Source organism: Lagenorhynchus albirostris, chromosome 1 (assembly GCF_949774975.1).
Source record: "Lagenorhynchus albirostris chromosome 1, mLagAlb1.1, whole genome shotgun sequence".
Classification (NCBI taxonomy): Eukaryota; Metazoa; Chordata; class Mammalia; order Artiodactyla; family Delphinidae; genus Lagenorhynchus; species Lagenorhynchus albirostris.
The window spans coordinates 138,420,530-138,447,473 of record NC_083095.1 but is presented as its reverse complement, the minus strand read 5'-3'; the positions used below and the strand labels follow the sequence as shown (position 1 = coordinate 138,447,473).

Genomic DNA, 26,944 nt, shown 5'->3' with positions numbered 1-26,944 from the left:
ATAATAAGTCCACAGACACCCCAAACACACCACCAGTCGTGGACCTGCCCACTAGAGAGACAAGATCCAGCCTCATCCACCACAACACAGGCACTAGTCCCCTCCACCAGGAAGCCTACACAACCCACTGAACCAACCTTAGCCACTGGGAACAGACATCAAAAACAACGGGAACTAGGAAACTGCAGCCTGCAAAAAGAAGACCCCAAACACAAAAAGATAAGCAAAATGAGAAGACAGAAAAACACACAGCAGATGAAGGAGCAAGATGAAAATACACAAGACCTAACAAATGAAGAGGAAATAGGCAGTCTACCTGAAAAAGAATTCAGAATAATGATAGTAAAGATGATCCAAAATCTTGGAAATAGAATGGACAAAATGCAAGAAACATTTAAGAAGGACCTAGAAAAACTAAAGATGAAACAAACAATGATGAACAACACAATAAATGAAATGAAAAATACTCTAGATGGGATAAATAGCAGAATAACTGAGGCAGAAGAATGGATAAGTGACCTGTAAGATAAAATAGTGGAAATAACTACTGCAGAGCAGAATAAAGAAAAAAGAATGAAAAGAACTGAGGACAGTCTCAGAGACCTCTGGGACAACATTAAATGCACCAACATTCGAATTATAGGGGTTCCAGAAGAAGAAGAGAAAAAGAAAGGGACTGAGAAAATATTTGAAGAGATTATAGTTGAAAACTTCCCTAATATGGGAAAGGAAATAGTTAATCAAGTCCAGGAAGCACAGAGAGTCTCCTTGGATAAATCCAATGAGAAATAAGCCAAGACACACATTAATCAAACTGTCAAAAATTAAATACAAAGAAAGCATATTAAAAGCAGCAAGGGAAAAACAACAAATAACACACAAAGGAATCCCCATAAGGTTAACAGCAGATCTCTCAGCAGAAACTCTGCAAGCCAGAAGGGAGTGGCAGGACATACTGAAAGTGAGGAGAAAAACCTGCAACCAAGATTACTCTACCCAGCCAGGATCTCATTCAGATTTGATGGAGAAATTAAAACCTTTACAGACAAGCAAAAGCTGAGAGAGTTCAGCACCACCAAACCAGCTTTACAACAAATGCTAAAGGAACTTCTCTAGGCAAGAAACACAAGAGAAGGAAAAGACCTATAATAACGAACCCAAAACAATTAAGAAAATGGGAATAGGAACATACATATCGATAATTACCTTAAATGTAAATGGGCTAAATGCTCCCACCAAAAGACACAGATTGGCTGAATGGAAACAAAAACAAAACCCATATATATTTTGTCTACAAGAGACCCACTTCAGACCTAGAGACACATAAAGACTGAAAGTAAGGGCATGGAAAAAGATATTCCATGCAAATGGAAAGCAAAAGAAAGGTGGAGTAGCAATTCTCATATCAGATAAAATAGACTTTAAAATAAAGACTATTAGAAGAGACAAAGAAGGACACTACATAATGATCAAGGGATCGATCCAAGAAGAAGATATAACAATTTTAAATATTTATGCACCCAACATAGGAGCACCTCAATACATAAGGCAAATACTAACAGCCATAAAAGGGGAAATCGTCAGTAACACATTCATAGTAGGGAACTTTAACACCCCACTTTCACCAATGGACAGATCATCCAAAATGAAAATAAATAAGGAAACACAAGCTTTAAATGATACACTAAACAAGATGGACTTAATTTATATTTATAGGACACTCCATCCCAAAATACAGAATACAAATTTTTCTCAAGTGCTCATGGAGCATTGTCCAGGATAGATCATATCTTGTGTCACAAATCAAGCCTTGGTAAGTTTAAGAAAATTGAAATTGTATCAAGTATCTTTTCCGACCACAACGCCATGAGACTAGATATCAATTACAGGCAAAGATATGTAAAAAGTATAAACACATGGAGGCTAAACAATACACTACTTAATAATGAAGTGATCACTGAAGAAATCAGAGGAAATTAAAAAATACTTAGAAACAAATGACAATGGAGAAACAACGACCCAAAACCTATGGGATGCAGCAAAAGCAGTTCTAAGAGGGAAGTTTATAGCAATACAAGCCCACCTTAAGAAGCAGGAAACATCTCGAATAAACAACCTAACCTTGCACCTCAAGCAATTAGAGAAAGAAGAACAAAAAAACCCCAAAGTTAGCAGAAGGAAAGAAATCATAAAAATCAGATCAGAAATAAATGAAAAAGAAATGAAGGAGACAATAGCAAAGATCAATAAAACTAAAAGCTGGTTCTTTGAGAAGATAAACAAAATAGATAAACCATTAGCCAGACTCATCAAGATAAAAAGGGAGAAGACTCAAATAAATAGAATTAGAAATGAAAAAGGAGAAGTAACAACTGACACTGCAGAAATACAAACGATCATGAGAGATTACTACAAGCAACTCTATGCCAATAAAATGGACAACCTGGAAGAACTGGACAAATGCTTAGAAATGCACAACCTGCCAAGACTGAATCAGGAAGAAATAGAAAATATGAACAGACCAATCACAAGCACTGAAATTGAAACTGTGGTTAAAAATCTTCCAACAAACAAAAGTCCAGGACCAGACGGCTTCACAGGCAAACTCTGTCAAACATTTAGAGAAGAGCTAACACCTATCCTTCTCAAACTCTTCCAAAATATAGCAGAGGGGGGAACACTCCCAAACTCATACTATGAGGCCACCATCACCTTGATACCAACACCAGACAAGGATGTCACAAAGAAAGAAAACTACAGGCCAATATCACTGATGAACATAGATGCAAAAATCCTCAACAAAATTCTAGCAAACAGAATCCAACAGCACATTAAAAGGATCATACACCATGATCAAGTGGGGTTTATTCCAGGAATGCAAGGATTCTTCAATATACGCAAATCCATCAATGTGATACACCATATTAGCAAATTGAAGGAGAAAAACCATATGATCATATCAATAGATGCAGAGAAAGCTTTTGACAAAATTCAACACCAATTTATGATAAAAACCCTGCAGAAAGCAGGCATACAGGGAACTTTCCTCAACATAATAAAGGCCATATATGACAAGCCCACAGCCAACATCATCCTCAATGGTGAAAATCTGAAAGCATTTCCACTAAGATCAGGAACAAGACAAGGTTGCCCACTCTCACCACTCTTATTCAACATAGTTTTGGAAGTTTTAGCCACAGCAATCAGAGAAGAAAAGGAAATAAAAGGAATCCAAATCAGAAAAGAAGAAGTAAAGCTGTCACTGTTTGCAGATCACATGATACTATACATAGAGAATCCTAAAGATGCTACCAGAAAACTACTAGAGCTAATCAATGAATTTGGTAAAGTAGCAGGATACAAAATTAATGCACAGAAATCTCTGGCATTCCTATACACTAATGATGAAAAATCTGAAAGTGAAATCAAGAAAACACTCCCATTTACCACTGCAACAAAAAGAATAAAATATCTAGGAATAAACCTACCAAAGGAGACTAAAGACCTGTATGCAGAAAATTATAAGACACTGATGAAAGAAATTAGAGATGATACAAATAGATGGAGAGATATACCATGTTCTTGAATTGGAAGAATCAACATTGTGAAAATGACTCTACTACCCAAAGCAATCTATAGATTCAATGCAATCCCTATCAAACTACCACTGGCATTTTTCACAGAACTAGAACAAAAAATTTCACAATTTGTATGGAAACACAAAAGACCCCAAATAGCCAAAGCAACCTTGAATGAAAAACGGAGCTGGAGGAATCAGGCTCCCTGACTTCAGACTATACTATAAAGCTACAGTAATCAAGACAGTATGGTACTGGCACAAAAACAGAAAGGTAGATCAATGGAACAGGATAGAAATCCCAGAGATAAACCCACGCACCTATGGTCACCTTATCTTTGATAAAGGAGGCAGGAATGTACAGTGGAGAAAGGACAGCCTCTTCAGTAAGTGGTGCTGGGAAAACTGGACAGGTACATGTAAAAGTATGAGATTAGATCACTCCCTAACACCATACACAAAAATAAGCTCAAAATGGATTAAAGACCTAAATGTAAGGCCAGAAACTATCAAATTCTTCGAGGAAAACATAGGCAGAACACTCTATGACATCAATCACAGCAAGATCCTTTTTGACCCACCTCCTAGAGAAATGGAAATAAAAACAAAAATAAATGAATGGGACCTAACGAAACTTCAAAGCTTTTGCACAGAAAAGGAAACCATAAACAAGACCAAAAGACAACCCTCAGAATGAGAGAATATATTTGCAAATGAAGCAACTGACAAAGGATTAATTTCCAAAATTCACAAGCAACTCATGCAGCTCAATAACAAAAAAACAAACAACCCAATCCCAAAATGGGCAGAAGACCTAAATAGACATTTCTCCAAAGAAGATATACAGACTGCCAACAAACACATGACAGAATGCTCAACATCATTAATCATTAGAGAAATGCAAATCAAAACTACAATGAGATATCATCTCACACCAGTCAGAACGGCCATCATCAGAAAATCTAGAAACAATAAATGCTGGAGAGGGTGTGGAGAAAAGGGATCACTCTTGCACTGCTGGTGGGGATGTGAATTGGTTCAGCCACTATGGAGAACAGTATGGAGGTTCCTTAAAAAACTACAAATAGAACTACCATATGACTCAGCAATCCCACTACTGGGCATATACCCTGAGAAAACCAAAATTCAAAAGTAGTCATGTACCACAATGTTCACTGCAGCTCTATTTACAATAGCCCGGAGGTGGAAACAACCTAAGTGCCCATCATCGGATGAATGGATAAAGAAGATGTGGCACATATATACAATGGAATATTACTCAGCCATAAAAAGAAACGAAATTGAGCTATTTGTAATGAGGTGGATAGACCTAGAGTCTGTCATACAGAGTGAAGTAAGTCAGAAAGAAAAAGACAAATACTGTATGCTAACACACATATATGGAATTTAAGAAAAAAAAATGTCATGAAGAACCTAGGGGTAAGACAGGAATAAAGACACAGACCTACTTGCGAATGGACTTTAGGATATGGGGAGGGGGAAGGGTGAGCTGTGACAGGGCGAGAGAGTGGCATGGACATATATACACTAACAAACGTAAGGTAGATAGCTAGTGGGAAGCAGCTGCATGGCACAGGGATATCGGCTCGGTGCTTTGTGACCGCCTGGAGGGGTGGGATAGGGAGGGTGGGAGGGAGGGAGACTCAAGAGGGAAGAGATATGGGAACATATGTATATGTAAAACTGATTCACTTTGTTATAAAGCAGAAACTAACACACCATTGTAAAGCAATTATACCCCAATAAAGATGTTAAAAAAAAAGCAAATGAGAGAACCAAAGAAATTCACAATCACAGGTAGAAAATTTTAACACTTCCTTCTAGAAGACAGAACAAGAAAATTATCACTAAAGATATAGAAAATCTAAATACTAACTGAACAAAATATGAACAAACACCCTGAATTATTGACATTTGTATACCATTATACTCAATGACTGCCAAATACACATTCATGTGCATGTGAACTTTCATCAAGATAGACTCTATGCTAGACCACAACACAAGTCTCAACAAATTTGGGAAAGCTAAAATATTAGAGTTCTATTTTTTCTATAACAAAATTAAAATATAAATCAGTAATAAGTTACCAGGAAAACCCCAAGTACTTGGAAATTAAATACACCACTTAAAAATAACTAACAGGTCAAAATAAACTGCAAGAGAAGTGAAAAAAAGTTTGAACTAAATGATAATTAAAATAACAAAATTTAAATATCAAAATTTGTGGGATCCATTAATGCAGTGCTTGTAGACTTAGACCATTTACATGAGGATAGAAGATCCACCAGGAATGATCCAAGTTTCAACCTTAAGTAGGTATCACAGAAAAGGAAGAAGGAAAGAAATATGGATAAGAAAATCCCAGGCTAATGGCCATTAAGAACATTGATAAAAAATCCTTAAGTAGTAAACTGAACACAGAAATATAAAGGACAATAGTGACCAAGTGGAGTTTATATCAGGAATGCAATGCTGGATTAACATTTAAAAATTGATCAATAGGGACTTCCCTGGTGGCACAGTGGTTAAGATTCCGTTTGTCAATGCAGGGAACACGGGCTCCAGTCCTGGTCTGGGAAGATCCCACATGCCGCGGAGCTACTAAGCCTGTGCACCACAACTACTGAGCTTGCGCTCTAGAGCCCATGAGCCACAACTACTGAAGCCCGTGTACCTAGAGCCCGTGCTTTACAGCAAGAAAAGCCACTGCAGTGAGAAGCCCGTGCACTGCAACGAACAGTAGCCCCCACTTGCCACAGCTAGAGAAAGCCTGTGCACATCAATGAAGACCCAACGCAGCCAAAAATAATCAATCAATTTTTTAAAAATTAAAAAAAAATTGATCAATATGTTTTCCCATAAGAGAATAATGGGAAAACGTGATTACATCAGTAAATGTAGAAAAGCATTCAATAAAGTTAACACTCATTTATTGTAAAAATTATCAGCAAACTAGGGCTAGAAGAAAAGTTGTTCAATATGGTAAAGTGTATTACAAAAAACTTACAGCTAGTGTCTTCCCTAATGATGAGAAACGGTATAATCTCACCTAAGACTAGGAAAAAGGCAAGAATACCCACTCACATCACTTCTGTTCAGTGTTATACTAGAGGTCCCTGGCAATGTAATAATGCAAAAAAAGGAGGGGAATCCATAGAGATTCAAAAATAAATAATAAGCTGTTTTATTAACAGATGGCATCACTGCTTATGTAGAAAATCGTAATGTATATGAACAATAATTGCAAGAACTAATAAATTAACTTAGTAGGGCCACAGGACAGAGGCTCAATGTACTAACTCAGTTTTATTTTTATATAATAGCAACAAAGTCTGTAAAAATTTTAAATATTTATTTACAATATTGGCACAAAAATAAATAAAATAGATAAATTTAACAAAGTATGTTTCTGTACTGAAAACTACAAAGTATGCTTCTATACTGAAAATTATAAAAGATTACTGTGAGAAATTAAAGATGACCTAATACATGGAAAATAGACCACTTTCATGGATCAGAACACTCGATCTTGTAAAGATGTCAATTCTCCCTAAATTGATCTATAAGTTCAAGGTAATTAAAATCAATATCTCAGCAGGGTTTTGTGTTTAGGAAGTTGACAAGTTAATTCTAAAATTTAAGTGAAAATACCATAAACCAGCTCCCTCCTCTACAAAAACCTTGAAATAAAAGAACAAAGGTTTGGATTCACACTACCTTATTTAAAGATTTACTATGAAGCTTCTATGAAAATGAATGACATAAAAAGGGAAAAATAAAGTTCAAAAGAGATCCATACATATATAGTCAACTTATTTTCAACAAAGGCATCAGGTAATTCAAAAGAAAAAGAAAAGTTTTTTTAGCAAATTGTTCTGGGACAACTGGAGGAACACATGAAAAAAACAAAAACAAACCCTTGGCCTTGATATCACACCACACATAAAACTGATTTGAGATAGATGCTATATTTATGTGCAGGAGTAATCAGTATAAAGTTTCTAAATAGTCAGGACATAGAAGCAACCTAAATGTCCACTGAACTTTGAATGGATAAAGAATATGTGGCACTTATATACAATGGAATATTACTCAGCCATAAAAAGAAACAAAATTGAGTTATTTACAGTGAGGTGGATGGACCTAGAATCTGTCATACAGAGTGAAGTAAGTCAGAAAAAGAAAAACAAATACTGTATGCTAAAGCATATATATGGAATCTAAAAAACCGGTTCTGATGAACCTAGTGGCAAGGCAGGAATAAAGATGCAGGCGTAAAGAACAGACTTGAGGACACAGGGATGGGAGGGGAAGCCAGGATGAAGTGAGAGAGTAGCATTCACATACATACACTACCAAATGTAAAATGGATAGCTAGTGGGAAGTTGCTGCATAACTCAGGAAGATCGACTCCCTGCTTTGTGACGACCTAGAGGCGTGGGATAGGGAGTTTGGGAGGGAGGCTCAAGAGGGAGGGGATATGGAGATACATGTATACATACAGCTGATTCACTTTGTTGTACAGTAGAAACTAACACAACATTGTAAAGCAAATATACTTCAATAAAGATGTGAAAAAATAAAGCTTCTAGAAGAAAACAGAATATAGCAGTGAGTTCTCAATAAACACTAAAAAGTAAAGAATCAAACTGAACCTTCATCAAAATTAAAAATGTCTGCCTATAAAAACACAACTTAAAAATGAAAATGTAAGGAAAGGGGAGTGCTACTGACTGCTTGATGGGTAAGGGTTTTCTTCTGGGGTACTGAAGATGTTTTGGAATTAGATAAAGCTGGTGGTTATAAAATATTGTGAGTGTATTAAATGCCATTAAATACTACACTTTAAAAGGTTTAATTTTGTGTTATGTCAATTTCATCTCAGTTAAAAAAAAGAGCAAAAGAGAAAGGAAAATAGAGTGAGAATAACAGCAGTAAGGGATGAACAATTAGAAAATTTGGGCTATTTAAAAACTTAGACCACATGGTCATTTACAGGAAAATAAAGAGAAAGAAAGAAGGAAAATGTAAGCTACTTAATGGGAGAAACATTTGCAATACAAATATTGGTCAAGAAATGTGTATCCCCATAATATAAAGAACACTTACAAATGAAGAGTGAAACAACCCAATTTAAAAGTTTCTGCAATTTAAAACTACTTAAACAATTCCCATAGAGCAGAGTGGTGGAACATATTGCAGTATGTACAGAGTTAAGTATCAACCAAAACACTGAGGAAGACCTCTTTGAATCTCCATACTGATGAAATGATTTCCATGATAATGAAGTGGAAAAGGCAAACTGTAAAAGACCATCTACAATATGCTGCCATTCATGTAAGAAGGATGGGGATATGAAAAAATATACATGTAGTTACCCAGTTGTGAACAAGGGGAAAAGAAAAGATAAACCAGAAACTAAGGAGACTAGTTACCTGGAAAGGTGGGAGGAATGGGACCAGTAATGGGGGAAGAACAACAATCCTCAGAGTTCTAATTCTTAGAACCACAGTAATGCTTCATACTGCAAAAATAAATAGAGTCAACCATGAGGAGGAGTAACTCAAATTGGAATATAAACAATAAGAGAAATACCTGACTCTAAGATTAACATATGTAGGGGGTTCGGGGGAAAAACTAACCTATCTATTTAACGTGTTGACTGGATACTGTAAGGGTAAAGAAACAAAAGCCCTGTATTTGAACACTGTACTTTAGTTAGTGCTTTCATTTTTAAAGGGGTATGTTTTAGCGATTCTGAAACTACTACATATTGGATTAAGGAAATAAGAAACTATTGTGGATAATGAAAGGTAGGTTTCTTGCTGTTAGAGAAAGGAGTTACAAATAGGGAAAGAGGGAAGAAGAAAATAAGTCATAATCAGAAACATTAGTATGGAGATACAAACACACAGATGGAGAGAGATAGAAGTTTTTTAGGTGGGTGCATGTGTGTATGAATAAACCTAAAAATATTTCCCAACTCTGTGCATTAGTAGGGCCTAGAAGAAATGATTTCCCAGTAGCAATGAGCACACATAACACTCAGATCTTGGTTTCTAAATATTATTTTCCAATACAAAGAACCAGAGCTCCTTGAAGTAATGGTCGATTCCAGGTTTGGGGAAGGAAAACATAAGATAAACCTAGAACATCTGTGGAACCAGAAAATAAGTAAGTGCTCAAAAAATTATGTGGGCATGGTAAAAGAACACAGGGGCCAACTTTAAAGGAGCTCCCAATGCTCAAATCTTAAAAAAAAATTTAGAAGTAAAAATAAATAATTATAACAATATATGAAAACCCATAGACTAAAGTAAATATCATAAATCCATATTGATGTAGAACAACGACCGAATACATAAAAAATAGAGGAGGGGGGCAGGGAAGAGTTCTTCCCTATAGTTAAATTCTGATGAATAAGTGTAGAAAGTATCATGGAAATAGAAAACTATCATTAGGTAAACATCATAGTATTAATTTACGTAGGCAAGAATGATCAATGGGTACTAAAATTAGTGAGTAAATGTATGATAAGAAAGACAATATTTGCATAGTCTCAAAGTATCTCCTCACAAAATATTTGTTAATTGAAAAGAGAAAAGTAGTAACTTTGTAGTGGAGAAGCCTGGCATACACCACCTTAACCAAAAGTGACCATATTTAACATTTGCTGAAATAAGACATATTGACTTCATGCACTCCTGATATGATCCACTAAAAGCACATACTATCATCGCTGTGTTATCTTTACCAAAATTGCATAACCCCAATCTCATCATTAAAGTATCAGACAAGCCAGACTGAGGACTTTTGTACAAAATTACAGCCTAGTTCTTCTCAAATGTGTCAAGGTTATGAAATACAAAGAAGGACTGAGGTACTCCCCCAGATTAGGGGGTTGGCATAGAGAAAAAGGAAACATGACAAAGAAATGCAATATGGAATCTTGAATTGGATTCTGAACTAGAAAAAAGAACATTAGTGGACAACTGGAAAAATTAAAATTATGGTCTTCAGACTAGTTAATAGTATTTACGTATTTCAAAGATTGTTACATGTATTAACGTTATAATAATGGTTATATAAGATGCTAACATTAGGAAATCAGGGTAAATAATATATAAGAACTCTGTACTATTTTTGAAAATTTCCTGCAAGTCTAAAATTACTTCAAAATAATAAATAAAATTTTGGGAAAAACTAAACAGAAACTTTTCCTAAGATTTAAAACTGGCAGCTAAACTTATGAAAATTTTTTTATCTTCTTAAGTGACCAAACTGTAAACTGAAGTCACAATAAGATAACATCTCACACTCACTCAAGTGAATAAGATTTAAAAGAATGACAACTTCAAGTGTTGGTGATGATGGACAGTAATTGAAAATATCATATGTCACTGATATATATGGAGAGTGTGAAAAATTTCCACCTCTTTAGAAGACTCTTTGACAGTTCCTTATAAAATTAAGCAAAACATATCTTATAATCAAGCAAATTCCATTTTTAGGTAACTGCATAAAAGATTTGCTAACATATTCAAAATAGCTAAAAACTGGAAACAACCCAGATGTCCATCAACAGGAGAATGAATAAACAGATTGCAATATGCCTGTTCAATGGAATGTTACTCTATAACTAAACAGAAAAAAATTTAAACTTACTGATACAGGGAATAACATGGATAAATCTCAACATCATTATGATGAGTGGAAGAAGTCAGACATATACTGTGTGATTTCATTTAATTAATTGTGAGAACAGACAAAACTAATCTATGATGATAGAAATCAGAACATTGTCTCCTATGAGAATTAGGCTTAGCTGGAAGGATGCAGTAGGGGAGGTTCTCAAGTAATAAAAAATACTCTACCGCCTGAATAAGGTAGTAGTTACATGGGTATATACTTTTAAGAAAACTCATTGAATTACACTATTAAGATCTATGCATTTAACTATGAAAATTTTACCTGTGTAAAATTATATTTTTTAACACATCTTTATTGGAATATAATTGCTTTACAATGTTGTGTTAGTTTCTGCTGTATAACTAAGTGAATCAGCTATATGTATACATATATCCCCTCCCTCTTGCATCTTCCTCCCACCCTCCCTATCCCACCCCTTTAGGTGGTCACAAAGCACTGAGCTGATCTCCCTGTGCCATGCAGCTGCTTCCCACTAGACATCTATTTTACATTTGGTAGTGTATATATGTCCATGCCATTCTCATTTCATCCCAGCTTACCCTTCCTCCTCCCCGTGTCCTCAAGTCGGTTCTCTACATCTGCATCTTTATTCCTGTCCTGCCCCTGGGTTCATCAGAACCAGTAAAAGTATATTTTTTTAAAAAATAAGGAAGCTCATTACTGATATGAGCTGATCTGCTAGAAATATTAAAAATATTTACACATTACATAGATATATAACATAAAAGGAAGTACAGAACACTATAAAAGTATGTGTGTATATCTATGCATACACTCATACACATTTTGGGATGTGTGTGTGTATGTGTATATGTATGTCCAAAAGGAAACGCAAGAAACTGTAACATAGTTGTCTCCAGGAAAGGGAAATTGAGTGGTTATGGAAGACAGAATTGAAAAGATATATTACCTTTCACTGAAAATCACTTTTTCAATTTTGAATTTTGTAACATATATTATGATTTTAAAAATAAAATTTAAAAAATGCTTCTGGGGGAAAGCAGTGTTATGATTTCTCTAACTTATTTAAAAATACTTTAAAAATAACATGAAGTGAATATGGCAAAATGTGGTAGAACCTGGGTTACTGGTATTTGTAAAGTCACTGTTCTTTTCTCATTATACTCTGTGTGAAGTTTTATAAAATTCAGAACAGAGAAAATCTTTCATTGCCAAGAACAAGTGAAAATCAGTGGATTACACATGTTTAAGAATTTATTAGGAAAAAACCACAGAGGAATACAGAAAAAATATATAAATAAATTAGAACATTAAAAAAAACAACACTGATAAATTATACCAAAGAGCTGATTGGGGAACAGGGGAATGGAGAACTAGTGATGATAAAAATCCATGAGTCAAACTCATTTCATTAATAAAGACATAGCAGAAACAACCAAGACTGGAATGAAAATGGATATTAATTGAGACAAGAGAAATTAACAGAGTGATGAAAGAACACTTTGTATTACTTCATCCTACATACCGTGTTTGCAAATCTACTTGGACTGTGATTTTCTAGTAGAAAACAAGTTAAATATAAGATAATAAAACAAAAAATAAGCAATAACTGTAGAAAAAAGTGAGAACACTTTCTAGATAGTTAGCCTCAGTTCTACTCCAAACCACCAAAAACAAAGGAGAATTCAGGTGATTTAAATGATGTGTTCGCTTAACTGCTGATGTTAATGCCAAACCTTTTCAACCCATTCTAGAGCACAGAGTAAAAAGAAAATCCTTAAAATTATTTTAACACAACCAGAAAATCTAATATACAAACATGACAAAAACAGAACAAAAAAGAAAATTACAGATCAGTTTCATCTAAGTAGTACACCTGCAAAAATTCCAAATCAAATTAAGATACTCATAATTCAGTAGTAAATTTAAAAAGCAAAACTTCTTTTTAACCAAAATGAGTTTGCTGAATAAACAATAAAAGGAATATAAGGAAATTTCAATATTAAAAATGAATTATTTCACAATGATAAAAGTTTAAAGAATAATATAATTGTTTATGCAAAAAGCATTTGATTATATCTACCACTTGGTTTTGATTAAAATTCTTTAGAAATATATCAAAGGTAAGAGACTTTTCCTAACACAATACACAAGAATCTCAAATTTAAAATTAGCATCTTACTTTGATGACTGAGACTACTTACATCAAAATAACTTACCTATTGGAACTAAGACCTGATACCACCCCTAGCAGGGTTCTATAAACAAGATAGAACTGTAAACCAACAAATAAATTCAGTCTGTTCATCTAAGCAAATAGTTCTTCCATCATTGATAACTTATTATTCATATAGGGAAGTAGCTCATTCATCAGACAAAAATTTGATTATCTAAACTCACATCAAGGTCCTCATCTTACTCTTTCATCGACTTCAAACTATCGCAGAACAAATTTTGCCCACTCTTAACCAGTTCCCTGCCTTGAAAATCCTGCCTTAAACCACATCAACCCATCCCTCAAAGCCCTAATTTCCTGCTTTTGAAACACTACTAAACCTTGTCAAAGTGGTGTTTTCCCTTGCTGCAGTAGGTTTCTGAGAGTCTTTTTGCTTAATAGACCAGCAAAAACATGCTGGTCAAACCCAAGAAGTATCCATTAAAACCTAATTAAATCAATGGTGGGTAATATTTCCACAATTGTTTAAGTGCTCTGAAAGTATCAGTCAGTGAATTTTATCAACATAACTAAAATCCAGATCATTTGGAAGAGGAGAATCACAACTATCAGTATTTTCAAAGGATTTAGTACATAATTTGAAAAAAAATTCTGAAAAGCCATGAGAAAGAGTAAGGAGATCACTTACCCCCAAAACAAAACAAAACTTCCAGATATAGAAAAATTAGCAAGTAAGAAAATAAACTGAAAGAAGATACCCCCACCACAAAGTGAAAATATTAACAGTAATTAAAATTATTGAATAAAAAGAAAGACATACCTTGTTCTTGGATAGGAAGACTATTGTTAAAAACCAATTCTCCACTAAATTAATTTATTGAAGTTGATGAAATTGCAGTCTAAACTGTAATTTCTTCCAATGAGAAGACACATGAGACAGGAGGCAGAAGAAAAGACACACAGACCCACAGAACAAAAATGGAGCCAGTCACAGATGAGAATACAGCATATATGCAAGATGGCATTACAGATAAATGGGCAATTATTGGCAAATAATCGCAAGTAATGGCAAATAACTTGGCAACTTTAAGATTTGAAATAAAAAAACTTTCTCATGATTTAAGAATTTGAATTAAAAAACACAAAATAATTAGAAGTTAACATAGGTGGAGAGTTTTATGGGATCAGTGTAAATATCTTTCTAAAATGACATGAAACTCAGAAGCCATAGAAGCGAACATGGTTATACTTGGACACATAACAGTCATACACATTCTTATAACAAAAATGAAGTTTAAAAGTGTGTAAAAAATATCTGTAATGCTTGACAATCGAAAGCTTATTCCCCCAATAATAAATGAGCTCTCTGAAATTAGCAAGAGATTAAAACCTCCACCCACCCCCAAAATTGGATATAAAAAGAAAATTTAAAAATACAGATGGCTAATAAACATATGAAAAAATGATCACACTCAAAAATGAAAGAAATACAATTTAAGACAATAGTTTGGGCTATCACACTGGCAAAGATTTTAAATAGTCATAAAATTCATTATCTGTGAGGTTGTGGGAAAGCTGGCAATCTCATTCATTGCCATTTGAGGATAAAGTTGTTACCACATTTTAAAGGAAATCTTGTGATCATTTTCAAAATTTGAAATGTGCATATACTTAATCCCAGTATTTTCACTGCTGAGTAATTTATTATGATATAATAGACAAATGCAAATTATTGATATATAGAGAGGTTCATTGCACAGAAATTTGGTGCTAACATAAATATCTATGAATGAGAAATGCTTAAAACATTTAATTATATTTCATGAACAAAACAATCATGCAGTCATTCAACAAATGACACAGATATGTATTACTGAAACAGAAAAAGGTATTGAAAAAACTGTTAAATGAAATGCAATTTGAAGAATAATGTGTACAATATAGCTCCACTTTCAGAACCCCCCAAAATATCTTGTGTGTGTGTGTTTGTGTGTGTGTGCATCTATCCACTTAAAGAATGCACACAACTTATTTAATAGAGGATAACTCTAGGAGATAGAATTGGGAGAGAGGAGGGCACTTAATTTATATATTAGATATTTAGATATGCTTTGAATTTTTGAAAAAATTTTAATAGAACTTAATTTTTAAATTTACCACATGGCAAATGAAAATTATAAATGTATATTTATAGGAGCACTGAGCAATTCCATCATTCTGAGTTTCTTGTGCAATAATATTTCCTCTACTGAGGCTCCTGGGATTGAGTCAAGTGGAAGCAAGGGAAACAGTCACCATGCCCAAATTAAAGTCTCATCGATGATATCCCAACATGAGCATTTCTCAGTTAAGCATTTCTTATCTGCAGGAGGAATCCACTGCAACACAGGAAATAGAAGAGTTTCCATGCACAAAGAAGACTGTATCATTGTTTTGAAGAAGCTGATGGTAGAAGTAATGGTACCCACAGTAACAAATCCACCTCGTCTCTGTGGTCATCACCTGCAAGGACACAGTGGGGAAAATTGGCAAAGGTGAGGCACACATTTTCTAAGGAGCCTGTCAGGGGGGCTATGAAATCCTTGTACACTCTTCCTCTACATGTTCTGGAAAAAATCTACCCAGAATACACAGAGAAAACCACATTTTCAGCAACTGGGTGGCTGCTATGGCCAGAAAAGTGACTTTAAGACTTCCTAAAGGATGCAAAACACTGGTGATACATTTTTCTCCTTTGCTTGGCCAAAAAATGATGGAGATCTCCAACTATCTCAGATATTTATCTGTCTCTTCCCCTCTGAATTTGGCTCTTTAAAGTTCTAGGTCACTCATTCATTGACTCAATTATTTCAGGCAAAACTACTTGTCTACCTTCCAGTCTAATAATTATTGAGAATCTATTATATCTCATGCATATAATAATTCTCTGATAACACAATGGATCCAGCCAAGGAGTTTAGTTTGTTAGATAAGAAAAGTTAAGGAAATCTTTCATATTAACAGTAAATGTACTAACTGAGATGTAGAAAACTATGAAGATATACAAGAAAAGTTGTATCTCTTTTTTTCCCCCCACATCTTTATTGTAGTATAAATGTTTTACAATGTTGTGTTAGTTTCTGCTGTACAACAAAGTGAATCAGCTATATGTATACATATATCCCCCTATCCCCTCCCTCTTGAGCCTCCCTCCCACCCTCCCTATCCCATCTCTCTAGGTCATCACAAAGTACCAACATGATCTCCCTGTGCTATGCAGTAGCTTCCCATTAGCCATCCATTTTACATTTGGTAGTGTATATACATCAATGCTACTCTCTCACTTCATCCCAGCTTCCCCTTCCCCCCCATTCCGTGCCCTCAAGTCTGTTCTCTACATCTGCATCTTTATTCCTGCCCTGCCACTAGGTCCATCAGTACTGCTTTTTAAAACTCAATATATATGCATTAGCATATGGTGTTTCTTTTTCTCTTTCTGACTTACTTTACTCTGTATGACAGATTCTAGGTCCATCCACCTCATTACAAATAACTCAGTTTCGTTTCATTTTATGGCTGAGTAATATTCCATTGTATATATGTGCCACATTTTCTTTACCCATTCATCTGTCGCTGGACACTTAGGTTGCTTCCATGTCCTGGCTATTGTAAATAGTGCTGCAGTGAACATTGTGGTACATGTCTCTTTTTGAATTATGGTTTTCTCAGGGTATATACCCAGTAGTGGGATTGCTGGGTCATATGGTGGTTCTATTTTTAGTTTTTTAAGGAACCTTCATACTGTTCTCCATAGTGGCTGTATCAATTTACATTCCCACCAACAGTGAAGGAGGGTTCCCTTTTCTCCACACCCTCTCCAGCATTTATTGTTTGTAGATTTTTTTGATGATGGCCATTCTGACCGGTGTGAGGTGATACCTCAAAATGGATGAAAGACCTAAATGTAAGGCCAGACACTATAAAACGCTTAGAGGAAAACATAGCCAGAACACTCTATGACATAAATCACAGCAAGATCCTTTTTGAACCACCTCCTAGAGTAAGGGAAATAAAAACAAAAATAAAAAATGGGACCCAATGAAACTTAAAAGCTTTTGCATAGCAAAGGAAACCATAAACAAGACGAAAAGACAACCCTCAGAATGGGACAAAATATTTGCAAATGAAGCAACTGACAAAGGATTAATCTCCAAAATATACAAGCAGCTCATGCAGCTCAATATCACAAAAACAAACAACCCAGTCCGAAAATGGGCAGAAAATCTAAATAGACATTTCTCCAAAGAAGACATACAGATGGCCAACAAATGCATGAAAAGATGCTCAACATCACTAATCATTAGAGAAATGCAAATCAAAACCACAGTGAGGTATCACCTCACACAGGTCAGAAGTTATATCTCTTAACTCATTATACAATCTGGCCTTTCAATTAGAATGTAACCACAAGTCATCAATCTTCAGAAAATTAATGTCTAACTTTCTACCCAGATGTGGTTGCTACTAGAAAGCGAGGATTATTCTGACAAAAACCTTACCTTCAGAGGGTAGCCCTTGGACAACAGGTAGGTGAATAGGCTCTGTCTGAAGAATCTTGCTTCAGGGATTTACTGGTATCATTCATTCCCAAAAGAGTTCCCAAGAAGTCATCTTCTGAGTGGGGGGGGGAAGAAAAGAAAAGAAACACCACTTCCAGTGAAAAAGGCAATTCAGCTGGAAGCTGGGAAGTCACCGTTCGGTACTCTCCCAGATTGATTTAATTTGGAAGCTGCTTTCTACTCCGTTACGCAGCTCTGAAATTATACCTAGCTAGCTGCTCATAATTCTATACATCTCAATATCAACACCTTGTATCAGAACCTTTCTCTCTTGTACATTTCCAAAGCTGACTGGATTGCCTGGATCCTGCTGAAAATTGTTTCTTTTTTATCATTTATTTTTTTCTGCTTAGTTGGCCAGATTATTTATAAAATCACTCTATATCATCTATTCATATATCTATTCTCAATAAAATTTTATTGAAATCCTACTCTATGTCTGACAGCCCATTAGGCGCTTGTGTCACAAAAATGAATCTAAAAACATCAGGCCATAAGAAATTAAAACCCCATTTGATGAATCAGTCATACAAATAAAGAGCTGAGAAGTAACTTAGTAAATGGTCCTATAGAGGTAAATTTAGTTTTAGGATAGAATAGTTGAGGAAAGACCCCCATTTAGGAAGACCTGTTATGACCCAAAGCTGTAACTTCCAATTACTATTCTCACGCTCATCTGGATCTTGGATTGGTTTTTAATGCTATTTAGCTACAACCAAATGTCATCAAACTTAAGAAGAGCAAGATCTATCAATGCCTATCCACCTAAGGCCTTTTTCTAATAAACATGCAGTTCCCTGCCTGTATAGTCATACCTGCGAGGGTGTCCAAAGGACCACAGGTGGGAAGGGAGAGCACTGGCTGAGAAGTAAGTTGTCACCTCCTTCTCTAGAACTGACATTCAAAGGTTAAGGCAAAAGCATAGACAGTTTCCCTTTCCTTCTAGGCTCTATCACCTGACAGGAAAAAAAAAAAAGAGGAAAAATAACAGTTTAAGAAAGAGTATATGCAGATATAAATGCACCTATGTGTACATATAAACTGTACACAAACACACATGCATGTAATCTAATTTAACAATAAAACATTCATAAAATGTGGGTATCCTGTGCTACACACAGACTGGGCAGGGTGGATGTCGCTAAGTCCTTTGTGTGTTATGTGCACAACCTTCAGACATGCACTGCTCTCTTTTCCCCCTGAGGTCCAATAGACACAGAGAGTATCTGACCAATAATTATGTTAGCAAGGGAAAATATTCCCATTCCATTAAGACTAAATGTTAGAAAACAATTTTTTTTACTATTATGTACAGATCAATGAAAACATGGTTTCTCTATTACAACCTGCTGAATTCCAACAGACGCTCCCAACAATTCCAATGGCAAAAGAAAATTGTTTCTAGTTTATCAATTATCATAAAACCATCTTTAGAAAAAATATGCCTGTCAATAATATCCAAATACCTAGAAACATTGGATTAAGCTAAATTACTCTTTTTAAAAAAATAGTCTAAAATTTGCCCCAGAACAATAATCTAGTGAAAAGGTACAGTTCTGTGCAATAATCAGAAGTGTACTAACTATTCTTCATCTAAAACATATACATAAATACAATATTTTAATATATGATTTTTAAGCAACCTCAATATAACTATAGATGTGACAAAATGAAGAACACATTTGATTACTATGTTCAGATTATCTTCAAAAATGCAGAGAACAATGGCTTACATGTGATTTACTGATCTCAACTTTGCTGATCACCCGATGAACAAATGAAAAACTGTATCTATCTTAAAGTGATGTCTGAATACTCTTTCTGAAGTCATCTGTGGAACACTATATCACACATTTTATCAAATGTATTTACAGGTTTTCTTCTATTATCATGTTAACCATTAAAATATATTGAAATACTAGATTTATGTAAAGGAGTAAAATTTTAACTTCTATATTAAAGTTAAGCAAAAAACATACACTTGTTAAAACATGCATTGGTCTTCTGAATATAAACATATTGATACAAGGCCACTGTCTTATTTCATTTTCTTGCTTCCTGACAAGTCAATAAACAAATTTAGAAATATTTATCATAATGTGATAGCTTATAATTCTACTTTCCAACACAGTTTTCCAAAATAATCTTACCTAAAATTTCAACAACTTTTTAAAGATGTTATTTTTATAATAACTATATCTCTTACCATATAGTGACATACATGTAATAACTCTAGATAACTTGTGTCCAATAGAACTTTGGTTTCTGCTAAACAAAGGTCTGGAAATCTTAGGGGTGAGAAAAAGCATATCATTGTGCATATGTTATTGCACAATGGCTATTGCAATAGCCATTGGTCTCAAACACAGCAAATTTAGTCCTAAATATTCCTGCTGGAAAATATATAGATGTGGACTTTGAGTTTTCTGAAAGTTCCAATAGAAGATAAGCAGCCATTGCCTTCAAAGAAACCTACACAGACACACTTCTTCAGAAAATATTTAAGACCTAAGTTAAGATAATGTATTGAGGAAGAGAAGGATATTAAGTGCCTCTAATGGAAAAAGAAACACAACCTTCTTAAATCACTGTCTCTGTAAAACCTGCTACTACTAAGGAAATCTTGGCAAATGGTAGCAAGTGCTCTGGCTTACATCACACCTGTTTTTTATATAGTTGGATGGCAGAAACATGTTCAACAGTGTTTCACAACGTTTTTTTCCCATCACCTGCCTGGATATCCTTCTTAGACATTTTCTCCTAGTTTTCAACACTGCCCCCAAATTTTAGTACCACAGATATGCTGTATATCTGCTTATGTACTATGGTTGTTTGGAGGACAATGAACCACTGTAATATTTAAGATTTCTTTTGATTCCCAAGAACCAATTTTTCACCTCAGGAGGATGACATCGACTATGTTGAGAATACTGTGAATACTTGTTAATTTGAGAAAAATAACTAAACAGGTAAGGAGCGCATAGAGTGTTCCATTCTGTCATGAACTGTGTTTGGGGCAGTTTCCCATTCTCTTCAAATGGTCACTCAACAGGACACACTGCTGAGGTTTCAGGGACCTTCTCTCAATCATATACCTCATTTTGGCCCAACATCATCTTCATTCCTAAAAAGGAAGGAACTATTCAAGCACTCTAAATGTCCAATGCCTTTATGCTTTGAGCTAAGCACAGAAGTGTCAAAAATCCTAGAATCTACAGGAATGGAAACCATGGAGAACTCACCATATTATTAATGTATGTATCTGATGTTATAACAAGGGTCCTCCCAAAAGAGATTAAACTACTGACAAGCAAAACAAAACGAACAAATAAACAAAAACAAATTTAAAAAACCACTGACTAGCAACAGGTAAATTTGAATGATAGTATATTGTCAATGCATCTTCTGGAAACTTCACAGAGATCAGCACTGATAGTAATGCAAACCTAATATCAATGGCATGTTACTGAGTTTAAAGTGCAACTAGAACATTGCTTTCCTCCACAGCCACCTCCTCGCAAGAAAACACAATGAGACAAATAGTAGCATTCCTCCAACCAATCTAGCTTTCAGTTAAATGGGTTTTCCCTATAGCTATTCTGGGTTTTACTTTTATGCCATTGATCTTTGCTCAGAAATTTATTATTTACTCCCTTTTACTTGATTTGGGTTTAATTCTCTAGTTTAGTCTTTTTCTTGCTTCTTAGGGTTAAAGCTTAGATTATTTGTTTGATATTTTTCCTCTTTTCTGATATAATCATTTAAAACTATAAATTTCCCCCTAGGCATGTCTTTAGTTGTATCTGACTCAGTTCTAAATGTTTTCTTTTATAATTTTGTCTTTGACCATGGGTTCTTGTAAAAGATGTTAATTTCCAAATATTTAGTAATAAGCCAGATTGACTTGTTTGATTTCTAATTTAATTTCTTCTGTGGTCACAGAACATACTCTACACAATTTCAATCTTTTAAAATTCACTGAGTTCAGTTTTATAACTTAGCATATGACCTATGTCAGAAAATGTTCCAGATGTGTTTGAAAATAATTTGTGCTCTGCTATTGTTAGGTAGAGTGTTCTATATATGTCAGGTCAAGTTGGTTGATAAGATTGCTCAAGTATGCTATAACCACACTGATTCTCTATATTGGTCTATCAATTATTAAGAAGAGGGTACTGAAGAGCCCAGATGTTACTGCTTAATTGCCTATTTATCCTTTTGATTATGTTGGGTTTTGCTTTATGTAATCTGAGACACTATTACTTGATGATTATGTAATTAAACCTTCTATCATATAATATCCTTCTTAATTTCTAGTAATAGTTTACCATAAAGGCTATTTTCTCTGATGTCAGTATAGCCACTCTTGCTCTCTTCTGGGTATTCTCTGCATGATATAATTACTAATCCTTTACCTTCATACAGTTTGTGTTTTTTGTTCTGAAGTATCTCTTTTATAAACAATGTATACCTGTTTAATTTTCTTTCTTTTTTTTTTTTTTTTTTTTTTGCGGTACGTGGGCCTCTCACTGTTGTGGCCTCCCCGTTGCGGAGCACAGCCTCCAGATGTGCAGGCTCAGCGGCCATGGCTCATGGGCCCTGCCGCTCCACAGCATGTGGGATCTTCCTGGACCAGGGCACGAACCCGTGTCCCCTGCATCGGCAGGCGGACTCTCAACCACTGCACCACCAGGGAAGCCCTGTTTAATTTTTTAAATTAAATCTCCCAGTTTCTGTCTTTTAAATTTAATATAATGGTCATGTGGTTGGATTTATGCCTGCCATTTTCCTATCTGTTTTCTAGATGTCATATCATTTTGGTTTCTCTGTTCATTCTTAGCTGCCTTGTTTGTATTAAATAGATACTTCTTATTGTACTATTTTAATTCTTTGGTAGTTCTTTTAATGTTTTTGAGTTATTTGCTTAGTACTGACCCTAGGGTTTACAAATGCACCTTAAATTATCACAATCTACTTCAGAGTAACACTAATTTTGTTATATGTCCTTTTATATATCTTGAACTCAGTTTCAGAGAAGTGATTCTGTTACTTATTTTGTCCAGATTTTCCAACATATCAATTATTGAAGCCATCATTGGCCCCAGCATGTTTATAAAGCAATTGTGAGCCTGAGATAGGTGACAGACACGGAACAATAAGGATCCCATCACCACTGGATACACAGTCCATGCTGCTAAGTCATGGAGACCAGCAAACCCAGTCAGCGATCCAGTTCCATGTCTGACTAATGCAGATAGACTCTCAGTGTCATTGGAACATTGCAAGTCCCTAAAAGAATATCAGTATCCTCAGGACAAAATGCTTACCTTTGTGAGAATTCACACAGGCCTTTGATGATGGGAAGTAGAATTATTCCCAACACTTTCCTTCATGTCTCATCTCACGGGGAAGGGATAAACTCATCCTTATGAAACCCAGTTTTTGGAACATGTCAACCTGTGGGAAAGATAAATGTGCATCTAGATGAGAAGTAGGATGAGTCCATTTGTCAACTATATACAAGACAGGAGCGTTCACTATGTATATGCATAGTGTAATACATATTATCATTCTACTGAGATGTTTCTGAAATTATTCAAAAGACAGATAGTGCAAAAATTGGGGGTGGAAAAGTGCCTCATATGACTCACCAGATTATTAATGCCTCACACTCTTTGGATTAACAGACACCTCACAAAAGCAATAAAATTCTAAATTGCTTAGTAAAATATTCTAGGAACATACATTTATTAAAATTGGATATTACATATGGAAGGCATTGTTTTGATTTTTCCCAGAGAATGGAGCTAGTGCAAGTGACAAAAACAGCACTTCTTTGGTGTGGCAGTGAGAATTACAAGCAGCAAAATATCCCTTCTCTCTAACATCACTTCCAATCTGCGAAGCACAAGGAAAATTAGGGAGCTGAGAAAGAAAACTTTCCTAATGTAATATTTAGTAACAAGTTGTTATAAGGAATACATCAAAGATATTCAGTGGCAATCAATATGACAAGAATGCAGCTGCATGGCACAGGGATATTGGCTCGGTGCTTTGTGACCGCCGGGAGGGGTGGGATAGGGAAGGTGGGAGGGAGGGAGACGTAAGAGGGAAGACATATGGGAACATATGTTTATGTATGACTGATTCACTTTGTTATAAAGCAGAAACTAACACACCATTGTAAAGCAATTATACCCCAATAAAGATGTTAAAAAAAATATGACAAGAACTATAAATGCTCATTCCTTGGAACATATTAATTTAGAAATATTTGTTCTAAGACATTTGTCTCAAAGTTTCCTCAGTGTACCCACCAGAACTTCATTCATTATAACTAGGATCTTTCTTTAAACACATTAGAAATCCATTGGGGGTATATAAAAGTATATAAGGAAATCCATGTAAAACAAACAAACAAACACAAGAACTGGAAATTTAATCATTTAACATCTGAAAATGTTTAATGCAGTATATAGTTGAAGCCAGTACTTGTGTGTTGCTCTTTTGGTTGATGAGAAAAACAAAAAACAAAGAAACAATAATTCAATCCTAGTGACTGGTTGGCAAGCAAATTAAAATATATTGTGAAGGTCTCACATATAGTACCTACTTTTTAATTATCATATATTTGTTTCACTTACTAGGGAAAAGTAAAAATCCATAATCTGTATTTTGACCACCTATAAATAGCACTCAAGAGAGGACTCCAGCAGCTCAGACAACTGTGTGAATGGCTCAAGTGTAGGTACAACCATTTCTAGAATCTTCAGTGCTCATGTGCTAGTTCCCCAGGGTCTGTTTACTATAAGTGTATTTATGCTGCCAGCTAAAGACTCAAAGGGTTGCAATTTCACCTGACAATTAGATATGAATAGACACTGTACAGTTCAGTTCCTCTAATGCATGCAAGCAGCTTAGCCTGATACCACATGAATGAAATCACTGATCTCCACCCTGCAAATATTTTGCTTAGGGTGGGTATCTATGTTAGACCTCAGTTTCACAGAAGTGATTGTGTAACTCATTTTGTTCAGATTTTTAAATGAGATCAATTATTATAGCAATCATTGATACACATGAGTTTCTAAAATAGGGCACTGCTCACCTCAGAAAGTGAAAGAGACTCTGAAGTTCATCACTTATCTACTCTACTCAGTTATGGAGACCAGACCCCACATCAGTGATCCAGGCTTCACAGCTGACTATCATAGACAGTGCCTATGGTAATTGGAATATTATATAATCCTTAGAAGGAAGGTCAATATTTTAGGGACAAATGCTTACTGACTTGAGAATTCCCACTGGCCTCTTAGGATGGGCCTTTCCTTCATGTTGCATCTCAAGGGGAAGGAATAAACATTTTCATAGGAAACCTGAGCTCTATCCTTGTTACCCTGTGGGAGTAGAATAAAAATGTGGAAAGATTAGAAGTAAACCTGTCCATTGGCCGGTCAGGCATAAGACAGTAGGGTTCAATAATGTACCCTCCTATTAAATAAGCTAATGCATTGCTCTGCTAGGGTGTTTCCAGTGTTATTCCAACAACATTAATTGTATTAGGCTCTCTGGCCTCCATAAGAGCAAATATTGTCCAACATTTTCTGCCAGACAAATTAAATGTGAAATCAGACTGTCAGAATGTGCTTAAAGTTCCAGGAAAATGTTGGCCTGGTGAACAATTCAACCACAACAATGCATATAATACATATATATTCTGTAAATTAAACCTCAGAATTATTTTATCCTCAAAGATGACCCAATGGATTGGGGAGGAGAAAACTGCCATGATAGGGAAATAAAGAACAGTTGTCTAAAAATCACTTATAGCACTAAACTTGCTTGAGCTCAGGAACCTGGCAATTTGCAGAGGATGCACAGTTACTCTACGCCTGATTCTACATGGTATGGTCACAGCAATGCAGGCAGGACTCACACAGGCACAATAAATACCGACATGTGACTAGAGAGGTTGGGAGGGTGCAGAGAGGAAAAGTCAAACACTGAGCCCTCTCACCATGAAATACTTCCCATCCTATTGTCAGGGTGGTGCTCACCAGGCCACACTGCTGAGGATTCAGTACATTTGGCCAAGCACACCCCTCAGTAGAAACAGTTTCTCTCTGCCACACTGGTGAGGAATGGCTTTACTTTCATCTCCATGCTTAATTCCTGTATGAGGCATTAGTAGGAAGACTGAGAAAATGCAAAAATTCTGGAAAAGAACAGAAAGAAGCCTCAAAGAATCACCAGATTATTAAGTCCTCACACTGTTTGAATTGACAGACTCTACAAAACACCAATTAAATTCTTAATTACTTAAAAAATAATAACTCAGGAAAAATTTATAAAAGATTAGATGTTACCTTGAGAGTGCATCATTGGATTTCTTCTTAGATAAGGAGCTGGCAGAAGTGACAAAACCAGCTCTTCTTTGGTGGGGTGGTAAGAATTCCATGCAATTCCAATATTACTTCCAACCTACAAACCACAGAGGAAATTAGAGGAGTTGAGAAAGAAAACCTTCCAAGTTGAATATTAATTGATAAGAGGTTATAAGGAATTAATTACATATATTTGCTGACCACCTGTATGATAAGAATAAAAATAGCATTGTTCCATGGAACAGGAACGTATAGAAAGTCATTTGTTCTAAGACCTGGTCAAAATTTCTCCAAAGGACCCTTAGAATCACTCATTAAAACTGGGATCTCCCTTAAAACACATGTGAAACAGACTGAAGGAATATGAATATTAACCAATAAAATGCCAAGACCTGGAAACGCAATAATTTTACAATTAAAAATATTTAGTGCAGCATATACTTGACTCCATCACTCAAACGTCTAGAAAAGTTCTCTTTGGGTGAGAAGAAAAATAACTGTATGAATTTTTGTG

The 26,944-nt window shown here is 35.2% G+C and overlaps 1 long non-coding RNA gene and 1 pseudogene across 2 annotated transcripts in view; both read right to left on the bottom strand.

The window, feature by feature from the left end:
* Positions 1–14,273: 14,273 nt before the first annotated feature.
* The window catches only part of LOC132532132 (uncharacterized), a 28,948-nt gene continuing 16,277 nt past the window's right edge, over positions 14,274–26,944 (bottom strand). Inside the window, exons 5-10 of one of the 2 annotated variants that reach the window (XR_009544335.1) lie at positions 26,413–26,527; positions 26,064–26,261; positions 23,374–23,503; positions 18,862–19,002; positions 17,987–18,101; positions 14,274–15,950 (exon numbers count right to left, since the gene is read on the bottom strand). This is a non-coding gene — a long non-coding RNA (uncharacterized LOC132532132). The remainder of the gene's footprint in view (positions 15,951–17,986; positions 18,102–18,861; positions 19,003–23,373; positions 23,504–26,063; positions 26,262–26,412; positions 26,528–26,944) is intronic. The other variant, XR_009544336.1, reaches the window with a different exon arrangement.
* LOC132505879 (small nucleolar RNA SNORD116) lies at positions 25,039–25,123 on the bottom strand (annotated as a pseudogene).